The sequence below is a fragment of the Gadus chalcogrammus genome, chromosome 3 (genome assembly GCF_026213295.1).
Source record: "Gadus chalcogrammus isolate NIFS_2021 chromosome 3, NIFS_Gcha_1.0, whole genome shotgun sequence".
Classification (NCBI taxonomy): Eukaryota; Metazoa; Chordata; class Actinopteri; order Gadiformes; family Gadidae; genus Gadus; species Gadus chalcogrammus.
Genome location: NC_079414.1, coordinates 5,249,222 through 5,261,280, shown reverse-complemented (window position 1 = coordinate 5,261,280; position 12,059 = coordinate 5,249,222).

Genomic DNA, 12,059 nt, shown 5'->3' with positions numbered 1-12,059 from the left:
TCCCCCAGAAGTCTGGGGTCAAAAGGTCAAAAGGAGACGGCACCACGCCGGGGTGGATCCAGATCTCGGGCAACAGCGCAGGGTTGCCAGGTCCTGCAAAAAACGTGCCCCCCACATACCGTTCAAAATCCACCCAAAATGTCCTAGAAGCATCCCAAATAAAAAATGATATTATTGGCCATTTTGGCCAACGTTTTGAAAGTAATAATATTTGAGGGAATATTTTTGTTGTTGTTGTTTTAGCAGCGAAATGCACCGTGTGCGTGTGTGCGTGTGTGTGTGTGTGTGTGTGTGTGTGTGTGTGTGTGTGTGTGTGTGTGTGTGTGTGTGTGTGTGTGTGTGTCTGTGTCTCTGTGTGTCTGTGCGTGCGTGTGTATGCTTGTGTGTGCTTGTGTGCGTGTGTCTGTGCGTGTGCGTGCGTGTGTGTGTGTGTATAACACGCTATTTTATGTTGAAATGCAACGTAATCCAGTGTTCACGAAAAGTACACTGTCAACGTATGCTTTTGGCGACTGGGTTGGCTCTCAGATATACGTGTTTCTAACAAGATGATATCATTAAAAGTTACATAAAGTAACAGTTTAATAACACAAACGCAGGAAGCACGTGAGCTGCTAGTTTAGCGAAAGCAACCTGACGTCGTTGAAACATGCGAGCGAGCCGATCAAATCCTAATAACTATAAAACTAAAGATCAGACACAATCACTGACTGAAGATTATGCAAGTAAAAAGTATGTTTCTCGCTAGAAATGTTATTAGAAACACGTTTAACGGTGAATTGGTCCTAAAATATTGCATTTCCCATTCAGATAATAAAGATTAATAAAGATCATACACATTCACTGACTGAAGATTATGTATGGAAAATGTACATTTCTCGCTAGAAAAGTCATTAGAAACGCGTTTAATGGTGTATCTGTCCTAAAATATTGCATTTCCCATTCAGATAATAAAGATTAATAAAGATCATACACATTCACTGACTGAAGATTATGTAAGGAAAATGTACATTTCTCGCTAGAAATGTCATTAGAAACGCGTTTTAATGGTGTATCTGTCCTAAAATATTGCATTTCCCATTCAGATAATAAAGATTAATATAAGCTACGCCGTGTTCCGGAGCCGCGGGGGATTCTGGGAATTGGGGTTCTCAGTTGACAAATGGGGCTTTTGTTAACTTGTTTTGTTGTTAGGATTAAGTGGGGTTAATGGGTTCGGGATGTTATGTGGTTGTGTGTTGTTCTATTAACATTGTTCGTGTGTTCATTATTGTCGACACCGTCACCGAGAGTGACGTGACCATCGTTTCGTGCAGCTGTTCCGTGTTGAAGTCTCGTTCAATAAAAACCAACTCTCGTTGTCGAGCGTGCCCCCCCCCCTACAAACGTGTCTCCCCCCCCCTCAACAAACGTGTCCCCCCCCCCCCCCCCTTCAACTAACGTGTCCCCCCCCTATAGATTGTCGCATTACACGCTAAATAATATAATTATAGCCTTGTAGTGACCGTAACATAATTCACCTACAGTATTTCGTTATGTGTTGTTCTTTCAATTGTGTTGTTGTTTACTGCATGTCATTTACGTTCTTGGTGGTTCAGGGATCGCGGTCCCTTTAAGGATTACGTGCATCTCATGACGTCACAGACCATGCTGGATTTGTTTACCTTCAGCACGCTTTGATTTCCGGTTTCCTTATTTACAAAATAAACGAGTCACACGGCTGTGTGCTCAACGTGCGAAGTTGTGTTCTTAACTTATTGCAATTTCCACAGCCTAATTATATATATAGGTTTTGGCATAAACATAACTAGGGTGCACTGTACTATCTGCGCACACCCTTTCTGTCCCTCCCGCTCTCTCTTTCTCTCTCTCTCGTACCGTTTTGTGGAGCACGTTAATTGTCTTAGAACACTCCCATTCAGAATGCATTGGTTTACATTTCGTTTTGTGTAACACGCAAAAAGTCGACTATCGTGCTCGGGAACACGCTTCATAGATTAACGTTCGTAGCGCAGGAGCACGCAATCGCGTGATACCGGGTTGGATCCACGGCATCGGTATCGGGGCGATAATGGCCTAGTACGCTGGATTGGATATCGGAGGAAAAAAAAGAAATGATCCAATCTGCGCAGCATGTCACGTGATAACTGTCATAGCCAATTAGGCGCATGAGAGCTAGTGCATGATAGCTACCTGTTGAAAAGTAATGTCAGTAGTGTGGTTGAATGGGAAACATGTTATATCCTGTTATGCCTGTAGGGGGCGCGGTAGAATCTAACAAGTAACTGTGTACCATGAAGTTGCCAGAAGAAGCCAGTCTGTAAGTGGAACAGACAAAATGGGGGGTTTCATGTTGCTGTACTCCTGCTATTAAAGTAGCCACGTTTCTATGCATATCCCTCTCTGTCGTTTTTCATCATAGTATAGAGACACAACAGACTTTTGGCGACGAGGATGGGATATCTTATGTGAAAAGAGTTTTCAGCAAGTGAAAACTCTGTCGAGACGAGGGGACGCATGGCGGAGAAAATGGCGACGGCATTCACGGCATTCGGGACAAGTGAAGACCTTCACTTCGACGAAAATGAAGAGGAATTTGACGCCTATTTGGAAAGGCTAGAACAATTCTTCGTAGCAAATGGTCTGTCCTATGACGATGATAAGGCAAAGGCCGTGTTCCTGACAGTGTTGGGCAGAAAGAACCACACCCTGCTTATGGACTTGTGTGCGCCATTAAAGCCGTCCGTTAAAAAGTTGTCGGAGCTAATTGACTTAATGCGCAAACACGTGATGTTCCGAACAAAACTGGCATTGCAGAAAGGTACAAGATCAACTCGAGAAACCAGAGAGAGGACAAGTCCATAAGTGAGTACATGGCAAGTTTAAGGAAGGTAGCAGCTACTTGCAAGTTTGAGGCATTTTTGGACGATGCTCTCAGAGACAGATTTGTGTGCGGAGTAAAAAGTGGAGAACTCTGTGACCGCATGCTAAATTCCGCCCACACTAAAGAATTGACGCTGGCTCGTGCTTATGATATAGGACTGGCACACGAAGTGACTAAACAAAATGCACAGCAGTGGTCACACAATTCGTTCAAGGCTAACGCCATTTCCAAGACAGCAGCAGCTGTAATGTGATACAGGGATTGAAAAACCTTATTATATGTATGTAAGGGTAAATGAGGAATGGTTAAAAATGGAAGTAGACACAGGAGCAGCCGTGTCTGTCATTTCAGAACTGTACAAGCGTAGGTTTAAGAGAGCAAAGCTAATGCCTACAAATTGTGTGCTAAGAACCTACAGTAAACACTCACTTAGCGTGAGAGGGAGTATTTCTGTTAAGGTAAAGTGTAATGGGAACATTTGCACACTCAACCCACTTGTGGTCAAAGGTAATGGTCCAGCATTGTTGGGGAGGGACTGGATCAAAAAGCTAAACCTAGATTGGTCCTCTGTAAACAGAGTAGCACCTGAGAGTTTTGAGAAGCTTTGTAACAGGTACCCAGAGGTGTTTCAGCCCACTCTAGGCAAGGTGACAGGGATAAAAGCTGAACTTCATGTCGTGACAGGGGCCATTCCCAAGTTTTGCAAACCACGATCTGTGCCTTACGCACTTCGGGACGCAGTCGGAGCCCAGTTAAACAAAATGGAGGCTGATGGGGTTATTACACCTGTTAATTTCAGTGAATGGGCTGCACCCACTGTAAACTTCCCTAAAGTAGATCAAACAGGGAGAATCTGTGGGGACTATAAAGTGTCTATTAACCCCTGGCTTGAAGTAGATCAGTACCCCATTCCAAAACCGCAGGATTTGTTCACAAAACTATCAGGAGATGAACGATTCACAAAGCTTGATTTATCACAAGCATACCAACAAGTAGAGCTAGAACAGAGTTCGAAACAGTACTCAATAATAATAATAATAATAAATGAAATTTATATAGCGCTTAATATGGTACTCTAAGACGCTTTACATATTGCCCTAACAAAACTATGTAAGACAGACAAGGAATAAAAGAAAAACAGAGGTTAAACATGAAGAATAAGGTGACCATACTTGACCATACTTACTTGACCATAAACACACACAAAGGGCTGTACCGAGTAAACAGGCTGCCCTATGGTGTGGCCAGTGCACCTGCAATATTCCAAAAGCTAATGGATCAAGTTCTGCAGGGCATAGATGGTGTAATCTATTATTTAGATGACATATTGATCACAGGCCAGGACTCAGAAACACACAGGAAAAACCTGGAAGAACTGCAGAAAAGACTAAAAAACCACAACCTCAGGGTTAACAAAAATAAATGTGCCTTCTTTCAGCACAGTGTATCATATTTGGGACATGCAGAGGGAATTCACCCAATGCAAGAAAAATGTGAAGCTACTGCTAAGGCAGCCGTTCCCACAACTACCACTGAGCTTAAGTCTTTCTTATCCCTGCTGAGTTATTATGGAAAGTTCATTCCGAACCTTTCTACCATAATTCTTCGTTTGCAACCACGTGATCAAAATGACGTAAAAAGTGCTTACGTCACGACGGCGGCCATCTTGGTAGGAAAACACAAGCGATAAAAATGGCGTCTTCTAGCAGCGAACACAATAGTGCGATACAAATGTCTGAATATTTCTCAAATTTAAGCGGTCCCGCCAGGGGAAGATACCAGCAGAAAGTTAACCTGTTAAGTTTCGATCCCTACAATCTGAAAAAGTCCGATTTTAGCGAGGATCAGGCCCTTTTACCGAGCGTAGATTACCCTGACATAGCGAACTACCTCGTGTATAGAACGTCTGGGGCAACCGGTGAGCAAATGTGTGCCTGGAAGTCGATGGATTCCTACAATTTCTTAGTATCTGGTTGGGTGAATACCCTACAGTTCAAGCCTGTGTCTTCGGATAAAGTTCTCGTGCATGCGAGGGTGAGTAAATTATTTTTGACTTCTCGTTATAGAGCTTCTTCGGCTTAGTAAACAAAGAAAATGAGCGGTCGCTTATGTCAAGGAGGTTGTGGATTGTTAATAACATGATTAACTGATTTTTTTTTTTTTTAAATCACTCCCAAAGGGCCAGGTATACGCCGCTAGGGTCATGGTTTTTAGCTCAGAAAGACAGAGTTGTTTTAGCGGCACACTGATTGTATGGCTGGGCTGGATGAGTGCTGTTCCCATGTCGGTGCAATGCTGTGGGCTACTTGGACTTCTTCGAGAATCAATGGTGCTCGCACAGCACAAAAATAATACAATAGCGAAACAATTGAGGTTAGATACGCGCTTTGCGATTGAATGACCTCCAATCTAATGTGACTGAAACACGTGTAGCGGGGCGCAATGTTGTGATGGCTTTCCTACCAAGATGGCCGACTTCCAGTTTGGTTACGAATTCTAATTAGCTGTGACGTCAGTTGCAAACGAAGAATAGCACCTATGACAGGGTTACTGCAGAAAGATGTAAAGTGGGAGTGGTCAGCATCACGCCAGAAGGCATTTGAGGAAGCTAAAAAACAGCTTATTTCTAACAGAGTCCTTGTTCACTACAACCCAGGCCTGCCACTCATACTAGCTTGTGATGCTTCACCAGTAGGGGTAGGTGCAGTAATCTCACACAAAATGCCGGACGGCAGTGAAAAACCAGTAGCTTTTGCGTCTCGGATGCTTACCAGCGCTGAGAAAAACTATTCACAGATAGCAAAAGAAGCACTTGGCCTGGTTTTTGGAGTAGTGAATTTCATGAATACTTGTATGGTCGTAAATTTACACTGATAACAGGCCATAAGCCATTACTGATGATCTTAGGTCCAAAAACAGGGGTACCTCCCTTAGCTGCAGCTAGGATGCAGAGATGGTCCTTGATTTTAGCTGCTTATACCTATGAGATACAGTACAAACGATCTGAAGATCATGGAAATGCGGACGCATTTTCCAGACTACCAATAACGGACGACAGTTTTCCCAGACCAAACCCAGTATTCAGAGTGTCGTATTTAGACAGTCTGCCTTTAACGGCAAAAGATATTGCACAGGAAACGGAGAGAGACCCTGTACTAGCTAAAGTAAAGCAACATATTTTGTCAGGTTTGCCAAAGTATGTTCCAGATGAGGCTCTAAAACCATATGCAAAACGCAAGTTGGACCTTACTGTTGAAGAGGGCTGTGTACATTGGGGTTTTCGGGTGGTCATACCAGAAAAGCTGCAAAGCAGGTTATTGGCAGAGTTACATGACAGCCACTGGGGCATGGTGAAAATGAAGTCTCTATCCAGAAGCTTATTTTGGTGGCCTACACTTGATGAGGATATTGAAAGTGAGGTAAATCAGTGTGACATATGTAAGCAGCAGCGTAGCATGCCTGCCACAGCACCTGTGCATACATGGAGATGGGCCTCAGGTCCATGGGAGAGAATACACCTTGATTTTGCAGAAGTCAAAAATGAAATGTGTCTTGTGGTTATGGATTCATATGCTAGCTGGCCTGAAATAATACACATGCAAACCACTACAGCCAGGAGAACTATTGAAGCATTAAGAAACCTTTTTGCAGCATACGGTTTACCAAAAGAGGTGGTGTCAGATAATGGACCTCAATTTACTTCAGGTGAATTTGAGACATTCCTTAAAATGAATGCTGTTAAGCACATTAAAACTCCAGTTTATCCAGCCTCAAACGGATTGGCTGAAAGACTGGTCCAAAACTTTAAAAAGTCTTTAGAGAAGAACAGAGCAGTGGGTGGCATGATGTTGCAGCATTGTATCGCTAACTTCTTGTATGGCTACAGGAACATGCCACATACAACAACTAAGAAAACACCAGCAGAGCTGTTTCTTAAAAAACAGGTCCGGACTAGACTTTCGATAGTGAAACCAGAAGTGTCTCCATCGTTCCACACAGGTAGTTTTCCAAAACAGTCAGAGATGAAAAGGAAAATCAGATCTTTCTCTATGGGTCAGGCTGTGCTTGTTAAAAACTACAGGAGAGGAGAGAAGTGGTTGGATGGTGTAATAACTGATGTTTTGAGTCCTGTAACTTACTCGGAGTCTGTAAATGGGACATGTGTAAAAAGACATGTAAATCAGATGCTAGATGCAAAGAAAAATAAGGCCATTCCAGAAAAGACTATGAGTAACACTGAAGGTAACTGGGATTACCACATTGATCCTGGAGATGACATGAGTGACATTGACACTGTTCCTGCTGTCTGTGAGCAGATGCATGAGATTCCACCAAAGCTCAAGGGAGACTGAACAAGCTCGCGAAAACACTTCAAGTTCAGGATGCACGGAGCGCCTCTAAAAGGAATGTGCGCCCTCCTCAACGTTTGGACTTGTAAAAAGAAAGAGACTTTTAAAAGAAAAGTCATGTTATAGAAATGCATTATTATTTGTACACAGGGGAAGTTGTTTTAAATACCTGGTAGGTGTGTACATTTATTTGCTTTGGTATTTTTTGTACCAGGATAATTGTTGTTCAAAATAAGGGTACAAAGGAAAAAAAAGAAAAAGTTAAGTTTAAAGCTACAGGGGAGGAGCTGTGGTGTTTGAATGGAAAACATGTTATATCCTGTTATGCCTGTAGGGGGCGCGGTAGAATCAAAGTAACCGTGTAACCATGAGTTGCCAGAAGAAGCCAGTCTGTAAGTGGAACAGACATGTTCATGTTGCTGTACTCCTGCTATTAAAGTAGCCACGTTTCTATGCATATCCCTCTCCGTCGTTTTTCATCATAAGTATCCACACAGTCTGTAGAGACACAACAAGTAGTTTGGCTGTACAGGCTCTGCTCAGCTGTTGCAGAGTGCGATCACACGTTCATGTAACACGAACGCGTGAATGCTAACGCAAACAATCTTTTTTTCGTCATGCTATCTACACAAACGATATGCCATATGAAAGAGACTCCAAGGAGTCCAACCGTACAAGCCATATCCTTTTGTGAGTTTATCTCGATTAACTACATGTGAAAGAATAACGTCAATAACACTTTTCCTGGTTAATACAAGTGATGACACACACACATGCACAAACGCACACACTTGATTCAACCATTTCAAACTATCAGCTGTAACAGCTCAGCTATTTTATATATTATCTAAAATATTTACAAACTCTATCACTTTAAATGTTTGTTTAACTCTTCACTTTATGTGTTTCCAACCATTTTAATTTTTTTAAATGCTTTGCATGTTTACATTGTTTACTCCATCTAGACATTTGAACTATGTTGAAATCTTTTCACTTGATTTAAGCCATTCAAAAAAAAAAATTCATCCTGTGTGCAGATTTGCCTACATTCTCAGCGAAAAGAAGGCGATGTTTTGTCAAGCCTGAAAGCAGAAGTAAACCTACCACTACCTCAATCTTCAGATCACATGCAGACTGATGGCAAGGACCCAAGTTATAGCAATGATGAAGTCACTGCATTCGTCCCATCAGGGAGAACAACAGCTATTTGCAATAGACGGACACCTTGTCAATGCATTCCAAGCCCTGCCGCTGATGAGGATTCTCCTGAAGTGCAACACAGGAGTCGCTGGTAGTTGTTTTATTATAGGTAGTATTTGTTCAAGAGTAAAACAAAGTATCAGACTGATATCGGTATCGGCATATAGCCAAAGCTGCGGTTTCGGTATCGGAAGTGAAAAGTGGTATCGGGACAATCCAATACAAATATTGTAGAAAAATATTTAAGTTGTTGATCTATCTGATGTCTTTTTTAGTTTAATTTCGACTTTGAGTATTTACATTCATATTATTGATTGAATTCATACAAAGACTCACACAGCAGTTCATACAACACCAACTCTATGTAGAATTGCAAACAGGTCAAACATGAGGGCATTTGCTCTAACCAGAGCAAGTCACCTGCATGGTGTCTGTTATTCCTAAGTAAACACCTGTCAATCTGACATGGCATGATCAAGTCTGGCATGTGATAGGAGTTGAGATCTCTTTATTATTGTTTAATAAATAGTATAATAAAAAATGAATTTTGACCTGCTTATCTGTTTGATTTACATGTATATTTATCGCTTAGATAGCATTTAATAAGCATGAAGTTGGTTAAGAAAAATAAATAAAAGTAGCTTCTTGTGTAGTAAACTACTTGGCCAAGTAGTTGGTTTTTGGAGCATAGCTTAGCTCACTACACTCACCAAATAGCTTGGCAAACACTGGTGGATAGCCTGTTTCAATCATCCTCATCCTCATCCTCATCCTCATCGCCAAACTTATCCGGGGTCAGGTCGCGGGGGCAGCAGCTCAAGCAGGGGGACCCCAGACTTCCCTTTCCCGGGCCACATTGACCAGCTCTGACGGGGGGATCCCCGTCAGACATACATATGTATGTGTAAACAGGTTTCTTGAGGGTTGTTAACCAGACACACTGGAGTGAATGCATTCTCACAACATATCTGTTGCATCTGTAAGTACACTCCCTTATGACCACAATGTTTTCCCCTTAGTTATCGAGGACTATATTAATCAATCTCTTTCCCCAGTAAAATCGCTTCAACAACAATGTCATAATTCCATTTTACGTTGTTTTCCCTGACTGATTTGTGAACTACACTGATTGATCTTTGTTTCATTCTTGAAGCTTGAATGGCTCTGCATTGTCCCCTGTTTTGATCATGTCACTGACGTCACAGTATTACATCTGATCATGTAAGCACATTTTTAAAGTCCTCCCGTATCAGGGAATCCTAGCCGTCTTTGTCACACATGCATTGTGTATCTTATTTCTAGCCATGAGTGCCCTCTGCAGGCTAGAGGCATACCATTTAATGGCTGTCAGCACATATACATCCTTATTCATATATTCATTGCAACTAACATTTGTTGGCCAGGGATGCCTATACAATGGCCCAACATAATGAAATCCAAATATTTTAGCTAAGAAAATAAAGAACAGACTGTATTTAGACCAAATCATGTCTAGCATGTCTAGCATCGAGGAAGATGTCTCTGTGGGCGACGTGCGCCGGGCAGGATGTGGGGTACTGGACTCACCCTCGTCCCCAGCAGCAGGAGGGGCCGATTGGGACTATGTCTGTCTTTGTGCAGCACCACTACGCACCCCAACCCGGCATGTGCACCGTGTACACCACCTCAGTGAATTGCCCCCGGTATTTGGTCCGGACCCTGCCAAGAACATTTTCAATATTAAATCAAGCAAGTTGGTATATGTTTTTGTGGACTTGCTTTATCTAGTCTACAGACACGTTTTATCAGGCCCTCATGCTATCAGAACTTACTGTTTACTTTCACAAGTAATTTATTGGCTTGGCAAAGACAAAGTCAAGAAGTCACATGTTTGCATGCATCTGCATTTGCTAGTATGACTGTAGTTTAGCTAGTCCTCTGTTCAGATTTCTCATTCCCTTTCCTGTATTCCCCTTTGACGCATGTATGCCCCTATGCCAACTACCTCTCAGCCTGCAAGCCGGGACAAGCTGTTTAGAGCCAGCCAAGACCCCAGGAGAAGCCACAGAAGAGCAAGGGCCAGGGTGCTGAAGCATGCATCTGGGGGAGATAAGGTCTTGGCTCTGTCTCCGTCTGTAAGGTCACAACGAGACAGACGGAGTGGGCGAGGCCAATCATTTTGCTGAATACATGTGGGTTCTGGATCATGAGTTAATAGAATGCTGTTTCCATGAAATGTCGAATGAGGAAAGGATTGCTTCATCCCGTCCTGACCTCATGGCGCACACAAACAATGCAGGTTGTCATCACCTCATTCCTGCCATGAGGCGGCCACAAATCTGCAGCAGCATGTCAATGGGCTACCAGTGGCACAGAGACAAAGCAGTGAATTGCAGCCTGGACATTGAGTTTTTTAAAGATTGTTGGTTTCTGAAAATAAGCATTTGAATCTGATAGGATAGCTTACTATTTCCAATAGACCTAGTAGAATAAAGGCTTAAACAAGAGATTTCTGTTTCATCACCTATTGTTTTGCATATATTTATATTATCCCCAATATCTTAATCCAAAAGCCCCTCATTGACACTATAGCAGTTGAAGAAGAGTGTTTTAATCGCTAAATAGTTATTATGGTTTCACCTCATTCTGTTTTATTCCCCTGTCTGCCAGACCCCTGTCTCTGACCCCCACTGTTAGTTTACCAAAAAGCTTATACCTACTTACACCTTTGCCCTGCACTCGCCCCCTCCCTGCCAGAGGTGTCTTTGACCCACACTATTTGCTGATCAAACAGTTATTACACCTTTGCAGTGGCCTTATCCCCGTCCCTGCCAGACCCCTGTCTCTGACCTCACTGTTAGTTGATTAGACAGTAAGTATGTTTAGTCTTCATCCTGTTATTATCCCTCTCCCTGCCAAACATCTGTCTCTAGCCCCACATTACTTTTTAAGAATTGGTAAAACAATTGACGTGGATTCACCTTCATGCTGTTCTCATCCTCCTCCCTGTCATACTTGTCTCTAACCTCTATGGCTCTTAAGGGATCAATGGATATTGAGGGGTAGGCATTAGATGTCCCTTATTTTGTCTTCAAGTCCAACAACAATTAGGAAAAGAAGATAAAAGGTTTTTACTGTTTATAAAGCGAATGGCAGTAGGGAAAAAGGTTACCATATATCTTTTCATCTTCCTTGCATGTGCGAGTGAACAAGGTTTGAAGTTCATTCATGACGTTTTTTAGATGCTGAATGTAAACAATGCAATGGAACTCACAACTGTTCCGGATTATTGTTTTTCAAAATTGCCAATCATTTCCATCTTCTTTCTGTACTAATCGGATCAGAACGGGAAGAGAATTTGGTACTTGAGGAAAGGGCTGCTTATGGTAGGCCAAACGGGAAGAATTCTGAAAACAACAAAAACTGTTAATACTACTGTTTTCTGGTACAATACACACAGTATACCATGCTCATCAGAAAAATACAATTATTTAGGGAAAATACGTTAACATCAGCATGCGCGACTCCCGATCCACACTTCGTTCCCATGGGTGAATGGATGAATGAAAGAATATAAACACAGCAATTGCATTGATCACCTGGCGAGATATCGTGCAAAAGCTTGAGAGAGATGGAAATATCTGATG